The sequence below is a fragment of the Ranitomeya variabilis genome, chromosome 3 (assembly GCF_051348905.1).
Source record: "Ranitomeya variabilis isolate aRanVar5 chromosome 3, aRanVar5.hap1, whole genome shotgun sequence".
Lineage (NCBI taxonomy): Eukaryota > Metazoa > Chordata > Amphibia > Anura > Dendrobatidae > Ranitomeya > Ranitomeya variabilis.
In genome coordinates this window covers 532596893-532610791 of record NC_135234.1, presented here as the reverse complement: position 1 = coordinate 532610791, position 13899 = coordinate 532596893, and positions in this window count along the sequence as shown.

Genomic DNA, 13899 nt, shown 5'->3' with positions numbered 1-13899 from the left:
TCTTGCCCTTGAGATAGGGCCATCAAGGCTTTTTCAGCCTGAATCTCTAAGTTAGGTTCCTCATAAAGCAACCCCAAAGCCAGAAAAAACGCATCCACATTGAGCAACGCAGGATCCCCGGGTGCCAATGCAAATGCCCAGTCTTGAGGGTCACCCCGCAGCAAGGAAATTACTATCCCAACCTGCTGTGCGGGATCTCCAGCGGAGCGAGATCTCAGGGAAAGAAATAATTTACAATTATTTTTGAAATTCAGGAAACGAGATCTATCCCCGGAGAAAAATTCTGGTATAGGAATTCTAGGTTCAGATATAGGAGCATGAATAACAAAATCCTGTAAATTTTGAACCTTCGTAGCAAGATTATTCAAACCTGTAGCCAAACTCTGAGGATCCATTTTAATCAGGTGAGATCAGAGCCATTCAAGGATTAGAAGGAGAGAGAGAGGCAAAGGCTGCAATTAGAGCAGAAATGCAACTGAGTAAACTATAGAGCAAGCTCAGAAGAGAAAAAAAAAAAAATCTGCAGACTTCTTTTTCTCTCCTTTCTTCTGCCAACGGTTTTAACCCTTGGCCGGCCATACTGTCATGGTTCCCAATGGCAAGGGGAACGTCAGAGAACTAAAATAACAGACTAGCTCTTGGGTGATGGAATCTCGAGCTGACCGTGAGCTAAACCTATCACACAACTAACAGTGGCTGGGTGACGTACCTACGTTTTATCCCTAGACGCCCAGCGCCAGCCGGAGAACTAACTAACCCTATTAGAGGAAAAAACAGACCTGGCTTACCTCTAGGGAAATTCCCCCAAAAAGGAGACAGAAGCCCCCCACATATATTGACGGTGAGTTCAGAGGAAAAGACATACGCAGTATGAAGGTAGGTTCAGCAAAGCGAGGTCCGCTTACTAGATAGTAAGAAGATACAATAGGGAACTTCACGGTCAGCTGAAAACCCTATTAAAATACCATCCAGAAATTACTTTAAGACTCATGTGTCAACTCATGACACCGGAGTGGTAATTTCGGCCCACAAGAGCTTCCAGCTACAGAAACATAACATAACTGTGAACTGGAACAAAAATGCAAACAAACTTAGGACTAAGAGTCCAACTTAGCTGATAGTAGTCTAGAAGCAGGAACATGAAACAGAAAGGCTCTGGTTACATTGATGGCCGGCACTAGAATAACTGAGCAGCAAGGCTAAATAGGATACTCCCATATCCTGATGGAAACAGGTGAACAGAGAAAGTGAAGCACACAAGTCCAGTACCACCAGTGACCACCGGGGGAGCCCAAAAACCAAATTCACAACAGACTTGACCATGTGGAAGACATGGTTGTGGTTGTAGTGGCGGCAAAGTGACTGGAAGCATTATACGCTATCCAACCAACAACCTTTTGATACTGCTTTTGGCTTAATAATGGTGTGATCCTGCAGTCCCCTAGTAATTGGGACAGGAAGGTTGGGTGAGAAGATGTGGGCGTTTATTGTGGCACAATTTCAGCTTGCCTATGGCCACAGCTTCTGCATGCACCATCACGTCCACTTCCCTGTCCCTTGCCACATGCCTTGCCCATTTTAAATGGAGTACAATATTTTCAACGTTCACTACAAATAGTTGAATTTGGAGCAAAATTATGTGTGATCCGTGTGAGGGAAAATCCCAGTTTAAAATATCTGACCTGTTGGTAACTATTTTTTTAAGCAAGCTGGTGTCAATAACCTGCCTAAGACATTGCAATAAATTTTAAATTGAGGCCTGAAATGGCACAATTTTGACCACACTGATATGCGATCCATGTGGCGGAGAAACCCCAGCTTAAAATATCTGTCCTGTAGGTAACTATTGTTTTTTCAGCAAACTGGTGTCAATAACTTGCCTAAGACACTGCAACAAATTTAAATTTAGGCCTGAAATGACACAATTTTGATGGCATTGATATGAGATCTGTGTGGCGGACAAACCCCGGCTTTAAATATCTGGCCTGTAGTGAACTACTGCTTTTTCAGCAGACTGATGTCAATAACTTACTTAAGACAATGCAGCAAAACTTAAATTGAGGCCTGAAATGGCACAATTTTGACCCCACTGATATGTGATCTGTGTGACGGACAAACTCCAGTGTAAAATAGCAGTTTTCTTACCAGTGTAATATAGAAAGTGTTATGATAGGGCTAGCGGAACACACCTAATTAAGTATATATTTTATTAGGATAGATGCGTTCGCAGCCCGAGGTCCACCGTGCAGGAGAACCTGCTGCTAGTAAATAGTGGAACTAATAGCAGTGTTAGCTAACTCTGTTACTTCACAGAGCAGCCGTGAACACAAAGCGCTGCACCCTGTTAGACTCCACAGAGGCACAGGTTAACTGTCTAAATAAGAGCAGTCAGTGGTCTTGCACGCACACGAAACTCCTCGCCGGAGGTGCCAGCATTCTAGGGGCTTATTTCGGCCAGGTCCCTGAACACACAAGCATACGAACTCCTCACCGGAGGTGCCAGCATTCTAGGGGCTTATTTCAGCCGGGTCCCTGAACACACACATACAAGACCACACTGGCGCAAAGTACATAAATGAATGCAATACTAGCGCATGGCCGGGCGGCCATGCGAGCCTTATATAGCTGCAGCAAGTAAAAGACCTTCCCAGAAGGACCAATGAGAGGCTGCCATACCTGAGCATGTGACCCTAAATCTCCACTGAGAGATTTTGCCCTGGGCATGCTCAGTGTGTGCCAAGCAGGACTTAGTCCTAGCACCTACAGGACCTTCCTGAAAGGACCAATGGACTTAGCTGCAGTATCTGACCATGTGACCCTCGATCTCCAGTGAGAGATCTTACTCAGGGCATGCTCAGAATGAGAAGAGCAGGACTTAAGCCCCCGTCTCACTAAGCGAGATCGCTAGCGAGATCGCTGCTGAGTCACAAGTTTCGTGACGCAACAGCGACCTCAGTAGCGATCTCGCTTTGTGTGACACGTAGCAGCGACCAGGCCCCTGCTGTGAGATCGCTGGTCGTGTCGGAATGGCCTGGACCTTTTTTTGATCGTTGAGGTCCCGCTGGGTAGCACACATCGCTGTGTTTGACACCTTACCAACGACCTCGTTGATGACTCAGACACTGAATCGTCATAATAGCTCCCATGTGAGATCGTTGTACAGGTCGCTACAGGTCGCTGGTGAGATGTCAAACAGTGAGATCGCAGCTGCGATCGTTAGTAAGATCTCACTGTTTGACATCTCACCAGCGACCACATAGCGACGCAGCAACGATCCCTGACAGGTCGTATCGTTGTCGGGATCGCTTTAGCGTCGCTAAGTGAGACGGGGCCTTTAGTCCCAGAAGCGTCTGCTCGCCGCTGCCCAGCACTGACTTCAATGACAGAAGCAGGAAAAGCAGCAGTAACTCTTTGTACAGAGTGGGACTGAGCAAGACGCTGGGACCGATGTCTCCGCTGAGCAGGCTCCACTGCAGAGACCGCAGCAGAGATGGCCGGAGATTCCCCCTGTGCAGAGGTGGGAACTTGACCCCTAACAGAAAGTATCTGGCTTTATTTTGCAGTGCCAACAATCAAATGGAGCAGAAAAAAAGGTGTTATCTGGATTGCTTTTAAAGCAAATAATCAAGATTAAGATCCAAAAATAATTATTCCTGGCCCCTGTCTTGAAATATCTGTGATAGGCAGTGTTAGGGGTCGAGTTCCCACCTCTGCACAGGGGGAGTCTCGAACCATCTCCGCTGCGGTCTCCCATTCTTCTCCAGCCACAGTGGAGCCTGCTCAGCGGAGACGTCTGTCTCAGCATCTGGCTCAGCCTGATACAATGCGGATGGTTACTGCTGTCTTTCCAAGCTCAGCCATTGTAGCCAGTACTGGTCAGTAGCGAGCAGACGTCTCTGGGACTAAGTCCTGCTTCTCCCCTTCTGAGCATGCCCAAGGTAAGACCTCTCATTGGAGGTCAGGGGTCACATGCTCAGGTACTGTGACAGCTCCCACTGTCCTCTAGGAAGGTCCTGAAGTTGCTGCAGCTATAAAAGGTTTGCATGGCTGCAAGGCCATGCGCTAGGGTCAGCTTATGTCATGAGCTTTTGCTATTCAGTGGTCTTATCTGCTTGTGGTCAGGGTCCGGCTGAAATAAGCCACTAGAATACCGACACCTCCGGTGAGGAGTTATGTGTGGTGAATTCAGGGCTGGAATAAAGCCATTAGAATTCCGGCTCCACCAGAGAGGAGGTGTTTGTGTGCTTGCTTCTCCTTGACCACTGATTGCTTTTGCTCTGTTAGGCAGCTGTGTTCCCCTGTGATGCTAACAGGGCACAGCATTTTCCCTTCTGTGCAACTCTGTGAAGTAACAGAATTCGCTTACACTGCCATATTGTGCCGTCATTTGCTAGCAGCAGGTTCATCTCCTGCACGGTAGACCCCGGGCTGCGAACGCACCAATAATTATATCTAAATATACTCGGTGCATTCCACCAACCCTAACAGGCAGCAGTAGCAGAAAGAACTGGAATGGACCCTATTGCTCTATGCACTGCAGTCTCCACATACACTGCCTACCTACCTAGCACTGATATCGATGCAGCTATTAGTCCTCAGAAGGACTGTTAGTTGAGATGGATATCTGTTAAATATATAGTATATCCACACTAAGTATGAAGCTAACAAATCTCTCCCTAGGTCAGCAGCAACTCTCTCTACACTGCCTGATTTTGGAGTTGACTGTGATGAGCGTGGCAGCGCCAGGTCTGAGATAGACCTGATGATGCTGTGCGGCCAGCCAATTACTGTAATACCTCAACCAACATGGCTCCGGCATTACACTGTGTGGCAGACAATCCCTACATGTTTATTGGCTCTCTAAAGAGTGCCAAGTATGCAGGGCGGAGACATGAGCTCCCACCCGGCAAAGCCGGAAAAACTTGGCAAGCTCTGAGCATTGCGAGCACTGCAATGCTCAGATGAGCAACGAGTAGTGGTGATCATGCTTGCTCATCACTAATCATCATATGAACCAAATAGATGCATAATGTACACTCCCTGACAGAAGTTATGTCGCTTATCCATGTTATCTAAATAATAGCTTATAACCTGACGAAACCCTCCGAAATGTGGTTTAGGTTAAGAAAATAAATTGGCATCAATGCAGAAATATTGATCAGTTAATGGACACAGAATTGTCAGATTTTGGCAAGACAAAAGTTTTGTCACCCATATAAAGTAATGTGATATTCAAGCAAATAATTAACTTAAAATACAAATTTAGGTTGCATAGCATTGGTGAATGAAGTTGTGGTGCTATTAGAGTCATATTTAATTTTTTATGTGACTTCTATGAGCTTGAATGACTGCATCCATGCGGTTCAACAATGATTCATACAATTTATTAATGAAGTCATCAGGAATAGCAAAGAATGCAGTCTTTCTTGCCTCCCAGAGTTCATCTAGATTATTTGGTTTTCTCTTCCAAGCTTCCTCTTTCATCCTACCCCAAACATGCTCAATGATGTTCATATCTGGTGACTGGGCTGGCCAGTCCTTGAGCACCTTGATTTTTTTGCCTGGAGGAACTTTGTTGAAGAGATGGATGTATGAGATGAAGCACCATCCTGCTGCAGAATTTGACCCCTTTCATGATTTGGTTTATAAGAGGTAGCTAATACTTCTTGACATTTTAGGCTATTGATATTGCTTTCCACCTTGCAAATGTTTTGCACACCCCCAAACTGAATGTAACCCCAGACCATGATCTTTCCACCACCAAATGTAACTGTTTTCTGGGTGTATTTTGGATCCATATGGGCTCCAGTAGGTCTCCTGCAGTGTTTGTGGCGGATGTGGTGTAATTCTGCTGAATATTCATCAGAGAAATCCACCTTCTGCCACTTTTCCAGCATCCATCTGTTTAGTAGGCTGTGGGACTTTGCAAATGCCACACGGTTTTTTATTTGCCTTTTGTTTAGTGTTGGCTTCAGTACACTGATTCGACCATGGAGGCCATTTCAAGACATAATCCTATAAACTGTTCTAGTTGACACAGGGACTTGAGGTGACCAGGTCTGTTGGAGCTCTACTGCAGTGGAAGAGGGGCTTGATTTGGATTTTCTAACCAACAAAAGTTCCTCCTGAGCAGTTGTCTTGTGGGGTCTGCCAGACCTGGGCTTGTCAAACGCAATCTCGAAAATCTTTTTTTAATTCTTTGTACTTGATGCTGAGACACATTAAAGGTGCCAGCCACCTCTTCAGTGTATCTGGTTTTCAGCCTCTTGATAATCCAGGCTTTGGCTGCAGGGTGGATTTTTCTCATGTTGTTAGAGATCAAGTTGCAGTTCAAGTGAAGGTCTGGGGTGCTGGGTTTCTTTTTATATACAGACACACTAATTAACCAATCATTTACTGAGGAGAGGTGAGGATGTAAACTAGGATTGGGTGCATTAAATGACCAGGCGACAAAACTTTTGTCTTGCCAAACTCCGACCATTCTGTGTCCATTAACTGATCAATATTTCTGCATTGATGTCAATTTATTTTCTTAACCTAAACCACATTTCGGAGGGTTTCAGCTTTCAAAAGAATAATTTATACAACCAATGGATGAATTTAATGTCAGGTTATAAGCTTTTATTTACCTAACATGGATAAGCGACATAACTTCTGTCAGGCAGTGTAGTTTGACTTTACTCTTGGTTTAAGGATTAGGAGTGATGGTCTACTCATGCCTAATGCATATTTGTATGCCTATTTCACTACTTCCATAAGCTATCCCCTTTTAAAAATCTTCTTTTTAGGTCTACTGATTTATTGTTAAATTCAGTCAAAGATGAAAAATTCCTCCTCAATCTCAAAAACTACACCTTTGGGATACCCCTCTTTAAAGGGGTGAGGTATCACACTCATGTTAAAAGACTATTTGTCCCCGTAGGTTTGTGAAAAACAGAAGTCCTAAGAGAGCCATCAACCCCTTTTGAGATATGGACACCCAGAAAGGCAATCTCCTTTCCCTCTATTTCATGTGTGAAGGACGGGTCCATGTTGTTGTTATTTTAAATATTCCATAAAGGATGTAAAGAATCTATGGTTGCCTGCCAGCAGTGGGATTTTCATTCTGATAAGGGACTGGAAAAAGAATCACAAGCTAAGTACAATTAATTTACTCAGGGTAGTGTTTTTTATTGCCCTATTGTCTGTCTCTAATTCATATTGAATTTTATCTGGTATATTTATGAGATTTAGAGTTCCTCCATCTTGGAAACTAATTGACAGATGGGATCAACATGAATATCTAATTATTTATTGGAGGTAAATACTACCTGTACTGCACTTTACTGTGGGGGTGGTTTAGGGCTTGGATTATCTGATTGTCTATTGGAGATAAATACTACCTTTTCTGCACTTTTCAAAAGGGTGGCTTAGAGATATCGATATCTGCTGGTCTATTGGAGACACATGCTGCCTAGATTCCACTATATACCAGAGATGGTTTAAGGTATTAAATATCTGATTATCTATTTGAGATAAGTACTACATTTACTGCACTTTATAGTAGGGGCGGCTTAGAAATGTAAGGGAAAGTCACCAACGAGCGTGGGCACCATACCATTTAACATTAGGATGCCAACCTCTGTTGACAGGTAGGGACTTCTGCAGGGAACAACAGGGTGTAATACTTTATACTTATCTCCTCGTGAAGGGTTTAGTATGTTTATTGCAGTACAATTCTGCTAGTAAATGCATATTTAAATTAAACCCACTAATATTTGATGGTAACAAGAATTTATTAATGTTTTTAACTTGTTAATATTAAAAGTTATATTTTAGGGGTCCATATTCCTTTCTGGTTTGTAAAATAATTGGGCCTTGCTCTTTATATATTTTTTTATTTTATTCCTAACTGGTTGGGCCACCCTTAGCAGCAACAACTGCAATCAAGCATTTACGATAACTGGCAATGAGTCTTCTACATCATTCCGGAGGAATTTTGCCCACTCGTCTTTGCAGAATTGTTGCAATTCAGCCACATTGGAGTGTTTCTGAGAATGAACTACCTTTTTAAGTTCATGCCACAGCATCTCAATCGGATTAAGGACAGGGCTTTAACTAGGCACTCCAAAGTCTTAATTTTAATTTTCTTAAACCATTCAGATGTGGACTTGGTGTGTTTTGAATCTTTGTCCTGCTGCATGACCCAAGTGCGCTTGAGCTTGAGGTCATAAACATATGGCCGGACATTCTCCTTCAGGATTTTTTGGTGGACAGAAAATTCATATTTCCATGTGCCACAACAAGGTTTCGTGGACTGAAGCAGCGGAACAGACCCAGAGCGTCACACTACTACCACCTCCATATTTTACTATTGGTATGATGTTCCTTTTCTGAAATTCTGTGTTACTTCTATGCCAGATGTAATTGGACATACACCTTCCAAAAGTTCAACTTTTGTCCCCATCAGTCCAAAGAGTATTCTCCCAAAAGTCTTGGGGATCACCAAGATGTTTTCTGGCAAAATGGATACAAGCCTTTATGTTCTTATTTCTCATCAGTGGTCTTGGAACTCTGCCATGAAGGCCATTTTTGTCCAGTCTCTTTCTTATAGTTGAGTAATGAACACTGACCTTAGCTGAGGTAACTCCTGGGAAGGTTCACCACTGTTCTATATTTTCCACCATTTGCAGAAAATACATTTCACTGTGGTTTGCTGAAGTTCCAAAGCTTTACAAATGGCTTTATACCCCTTTCCAGACTGATTTGATACACTGCCGAATTTAAATTTTTTCCCACCTACAAAGAATGGAGAGGTCTGTATTTTATTTTTATCACAAATGCACTTCAACTGTGAAAGCCAGAATCTAAAATTAAAAATCAGATAATCATATTGTATATTTTTAAATAATTAAATTCTATTTTGCTGCATGAAATCAGTATTTGATCACCTACCAACCAGCAGGTATTCTGTCTCTCACACCTATTAGTTTTTCTTTAAGAAGCCCTTCTACTCAGCACTCATTACCTGTATTAATTGCACCTGATTGAACTTGTTGCCTGTATAAAAGACATCTGTACACATAGTCAATCATTCACACTCCAAACTCTTTACCAAGATCATGACCAAAGAGCTTTCTAAGTGCACCAGTGACAAAAATGTAGAACTACACAAAACTGGGATGGACTACAAGACAATAGGCAAGCAGCTTGATGAGAAGGCAGCAACTGTTGGCACAATTCTATAAACTTTTTGCTGTCAGCTTTACTCATCGGGTATGGAGGAAGAAGAAGGAGGAGTACAAGCCCAACAACACCATCCCATCCATGAAGCATTATGGGGAAAAGCATCATACTTTAGGGATGCTTTTCTGCAAAGCAAACAGGACTACTGTACTGTATTGAAAGGAGGATGGATGGGGTCATGTATCATGAGATTTTGGTCAACAACCTTCTTCCCTTACAGCATGACAATGACCTGAAACACACTGCCAGTGCAACTAAGGAATTGCTCCATAAGAAGAAATTCAAAGTCCTGGAATACCCTAGCCAGTCTCCAGACCTGAACCCAGTAGACAATCTTTGGAGGGAGCTGAAACTCAATGTTGCCGAGAGACAGCACTGAGGCCTGAAAGATCTGGAAAATATCTGTATGGAGAAGTGGGTCAAAATTTGTGCAAATTTTGTCAAGAACTACAGGAAATGTCTGAATTCTTTAATTGCAAACAAAGGTTTCTGTACCAAATGTTAAATTCTGCTTTTGCATTGTATCAAATACTTATTTCATGCAATAAAATGCAAATTAATGTAAAAATTAAACAATGTGATTTTCTGTTTTTTTCTTATAAGATTCTGTCTCTCACTGTTGAAGTGTACCTAATAATTAATAAAAATTACAGACCTCTCACTTCTTTGTTGGTAGGTAAGCTTGCAAAATAGGCAGTCTATCAAATACTTATTTTCCATATGAATATAAGTATATATATATAGACATATGTTCATTTTGCTTCCTATTAGTGTACCTACCTTGACTGTGTAATCACAAATGGACTTTTTTTGTATCTCAAATAAACATGAAAAGTCTGTCAGTGTTATTAAATGGGTTATTGACCACTACATAGTTACTATCTGTTTCTATCGTGAGATCACTTTGACATTACTTAGACTAGATGCTCTTGTAATTAAACTTTTTTTTGTCAAGGTATCAAGAGCACAGTGCAATGTGTTACCATGTAGTAAGCTGTGCTGCACATGGATTTTAGCTGGCTGTAGATCTGAGAAAGGCTGCTAGAGTTTGAACATTAGAATTTTGTAAGGTTTTTTATTATTATAAAATTAACATGCTTTATTTGACCAAAATTGGAAAATCATTTTAATGAAGTTTGTTAGCGAAAGTCGCATATGAATGGATGAGAGTTAAGCCTCATAAGTTAATCATATGCCAGCTATTTCATCTCTCAATCCTCCCTGCTATTAACAGAGTGGCTCCTGACAATAACCTGGAACATCTGCACTCATACATCACTACTGAGTTTGCAAGTTTTATTGGTAAGTGGGAGGTGTGAGGGAGAAAACCTGAAAGCCTTCAAGTACGTGGTTTACAAGTTTATGTTCTTAGCATAAACAAAAGTCAGCTATGTTTTATGAGGAAAAGCCAGAGACATAATTTACTGTTCTGCCACTAACACGATTTCAAGCCAAGTAGGTGATTATTTTTATTGAGAGATGATTAAAGCAAAGCACTACTGTAAGTTAAAATCTTTCTTCACTTCTTTTTCTATGACACGTACACAAAACTTTACAATATTGGCTGAAATTGTTTGAAACTTATTTCAAATTGGAATGAAAATGTTTAGCAAGTCACCAATAACCAGCACATATCACCTGAACTATTGAAGTGATATACCATAATTACTGCATTTTTCTTGAAATGTTTTTATTGATAGTTTGATAGAAACCCACTAACTTGGTGTTAATTGCAATAGCCAATGGGGATTTTAGCTGGTATTTTAGGCTTAAATCATTAAATTATATTGCGTGATCCATCAACTCAGACTATATTAGTGAAGTAGTGAACAGATTGAATTAGGTTCTTATTTGATTTGGGAAATACATGTGATTAACTTCAATTGTAGGTTTCAAAATTAAATTATCCAACAGTTTTACCAGCTTATAATCTGATAGAGGTGACATGTTGTATTCCACAGATCTCTTTTTTCATTGTCATTCTTTGGATATCAATAAAACTAAGAGCTCTTTTTTCTTAAAGTTTTTCAGTTCAATTCAGTGCTATACAGTATATTTTAAAAAAAACAAAAACAATAGAGTAAAAATGCAGGACAGTATGGCAAAAAGAGAATTTCAGCTCCTTCACAATAGTTGGAGTCCGGGACCACTGCATAATCCTCCTCATAAGACACATCCATAGAAATTTCCATATGTCATCTGTAGTGGTCAGCATACTGTATTTCGGTAAAAACAAAAAAAACAAGAAAACATATATTTGCAGCAGCTATTATGGTACTAAAAGCATGCATATGCATCAAGTTACAAATAATGTTTTATTTTTGTTTAAACAAAAAAAAAATGCAACGTAAGAGAGGTAAAATATCTATTGTTGTAAATTAATTGGTACCAATTTGTAAAAAGAAGCAACAATACTCAAAGATCTGATCTGCTCTTCTGTCACAGTAATTCTTCAATCTTATTCATGAAAATTGATGATCTTGGGCACCTTGACAAATCATGACATTCTGTGAGGATGATTAAGACTCGTGAAATTGCACAGCTTTGCTATCAATAGAGGTGCTGAAGACCAGGCACAACTTGTGAACAAGACCAAAGTTTCAAATTGCATTTAAAAGGGCTTCCTTAGGCACTAGACACTTCATTTAGCAAAGAAACATTAATTTTAACCTACATGCAATTAGCCATAAAGCAAAAACATCAATGAAGCTCCAAAAAGAAAATGCTTTAAACATGGCCAAGGTACCAATTAAAAGATATACAAATTTATTATAGATTTCATATAAAACATGGATAATGAAAATCACACAATTTACCACAGATACAAAAAAAAGAAAGGTTGGTACACCCAAAAGTAGTAAAAAAATTCTGGTAGAACATCCATGAAGCAATATTTTTTATGTATTAATGTGTGGTTGGTGTCTGTAAATACAGGCACTAATAATACTCAATCATCACGTGTCATGATCCGTTCCAGGGTTTTATCTTGTCTGCCCTTTTTCCAGGCCGATCATGTCAAGGGTTAACTTTGCTCTGCCTCATTCTGTGTTTAGGTTTGCTATTTAGCTCCAATGCATCCTGCTGGCGGTGTCAGCCTTAGTTCTGCTTTCGGCATGTGAACCTTACTCTGGTAGCTCTTGGTTTGTCCTGCTGTGATCCCTGACTTGCCCCATGTCTGTTGACTCCCTCTGTCTGCTCTTTTCCCAGAAATTCCCTGTTTTCAGTTTTGATTCTCTGGCTTCTGACTTGGCTTGTATTCGGACTCGCTTCTGCCTTCTGACTTTGTCTTATCCGCTTCTGACTGTTGCTGAACCTCTTGGCTTGTGTCTGACCACGTGTGCTGCTGATCCTTTTAGTAATTCTGCCTATTGTTGTTTTCTGACTCGGCTTGTTTGTCCACTCTCTCGCTACTTGGTGTCGCCTATTATGTTGCTCTGTGGTGCTTCTCTGTGTACGCGGTCTCACTTCCCTTTCAAGCTCCCTCTGGTGGAGGTTGCATTATACTGCACTGCAGCAGCATGACATTATAGCTGACCATATACATTTAAAGGGATTTCTGCAATTTTTATCTCTGCTCTGTTTGCTATGGATCCGCTTCATGCCTTGGCGGATCAAATGGACAGTTTGAGAGTGATGATACAAGACCTGTTTGTGGAACAGAGGGCCTTATCCTCATCTCATAACCACCTGCAAAGGGAGCTTTCTGACACAGTTAAATCGTTGCAGAATGACTGTCAGGGCTCTAACTCTGCTGATGTCTCATTGCACTCTCCTGAACCTACAGTCAAGCTCCCAGATACTTTCTCCGGGGAGAGGGAGAGATTCCATACTTCCCTGCTTCTGCCCCTGAATGTGTGTCTGTGGACAGATTCTTTGAGGCTTTGGGACTGATTTATGATGAACCATACCAGGTCAGGGTAGCAGAGGACATGATCATTAGTCTCTCCCAGAATGAACTCACTGCTGAACAGTATTGTTCTGAGTTTAAGAAGTTATCCGTTGAGGTGTCCTGGGGTGACTGTGCTCTGAGATGCCTGTTTGAGAGAGGACTTTCTGATCATCTCAAGGATGCGCTGGCCCTTCATATGCCACCCAGTTCCCTGGAGGAGGCCATGACCCAGCCACTCGTATGGACCGGAGGTTACAGGAGAGAGAAATTATCCAGCGTGAGATTCCTGTATTGCCTGCCAAGTCTGAGGTGATGTCATTCAAGGAGACTATGGAAGTTGGCATCACCAACTTCAAGGAGAAAGAGAGGAAACAACGACGTGATGGGAAAATTATGGTTTTATTGTGGAGATCCGGGACATTGGAAGAAGGACTGCCTCTCTTGTCCATCGAGTAACAAGCTGCCGAGTCTGGGTGATGGTCTAGGAGGTCATCTAGACTCTCAGGTACCATTTTCATCATTTCAAAAAGTTTTGTTGGAAGTGGAACTATGTTATGGAGGTGGCTTTGCATTCATTTCAGCATTTGTGGACTGCGGATCTTCCATGAACTTCATTGACTCTAGTTTGGCGTCCAAGTTAAAGTTATGGACAGTTAGACTAGAGACTCCCATCCATATCGTTGCCATCGATAAGACACTGTTAGCTCAAAATGTCCTTACATTTGTCTCTGAGGAGTTCCTCCTCAAGGAGGGTTCCTTGCACCAGGAACAAATTTCATGTTTTG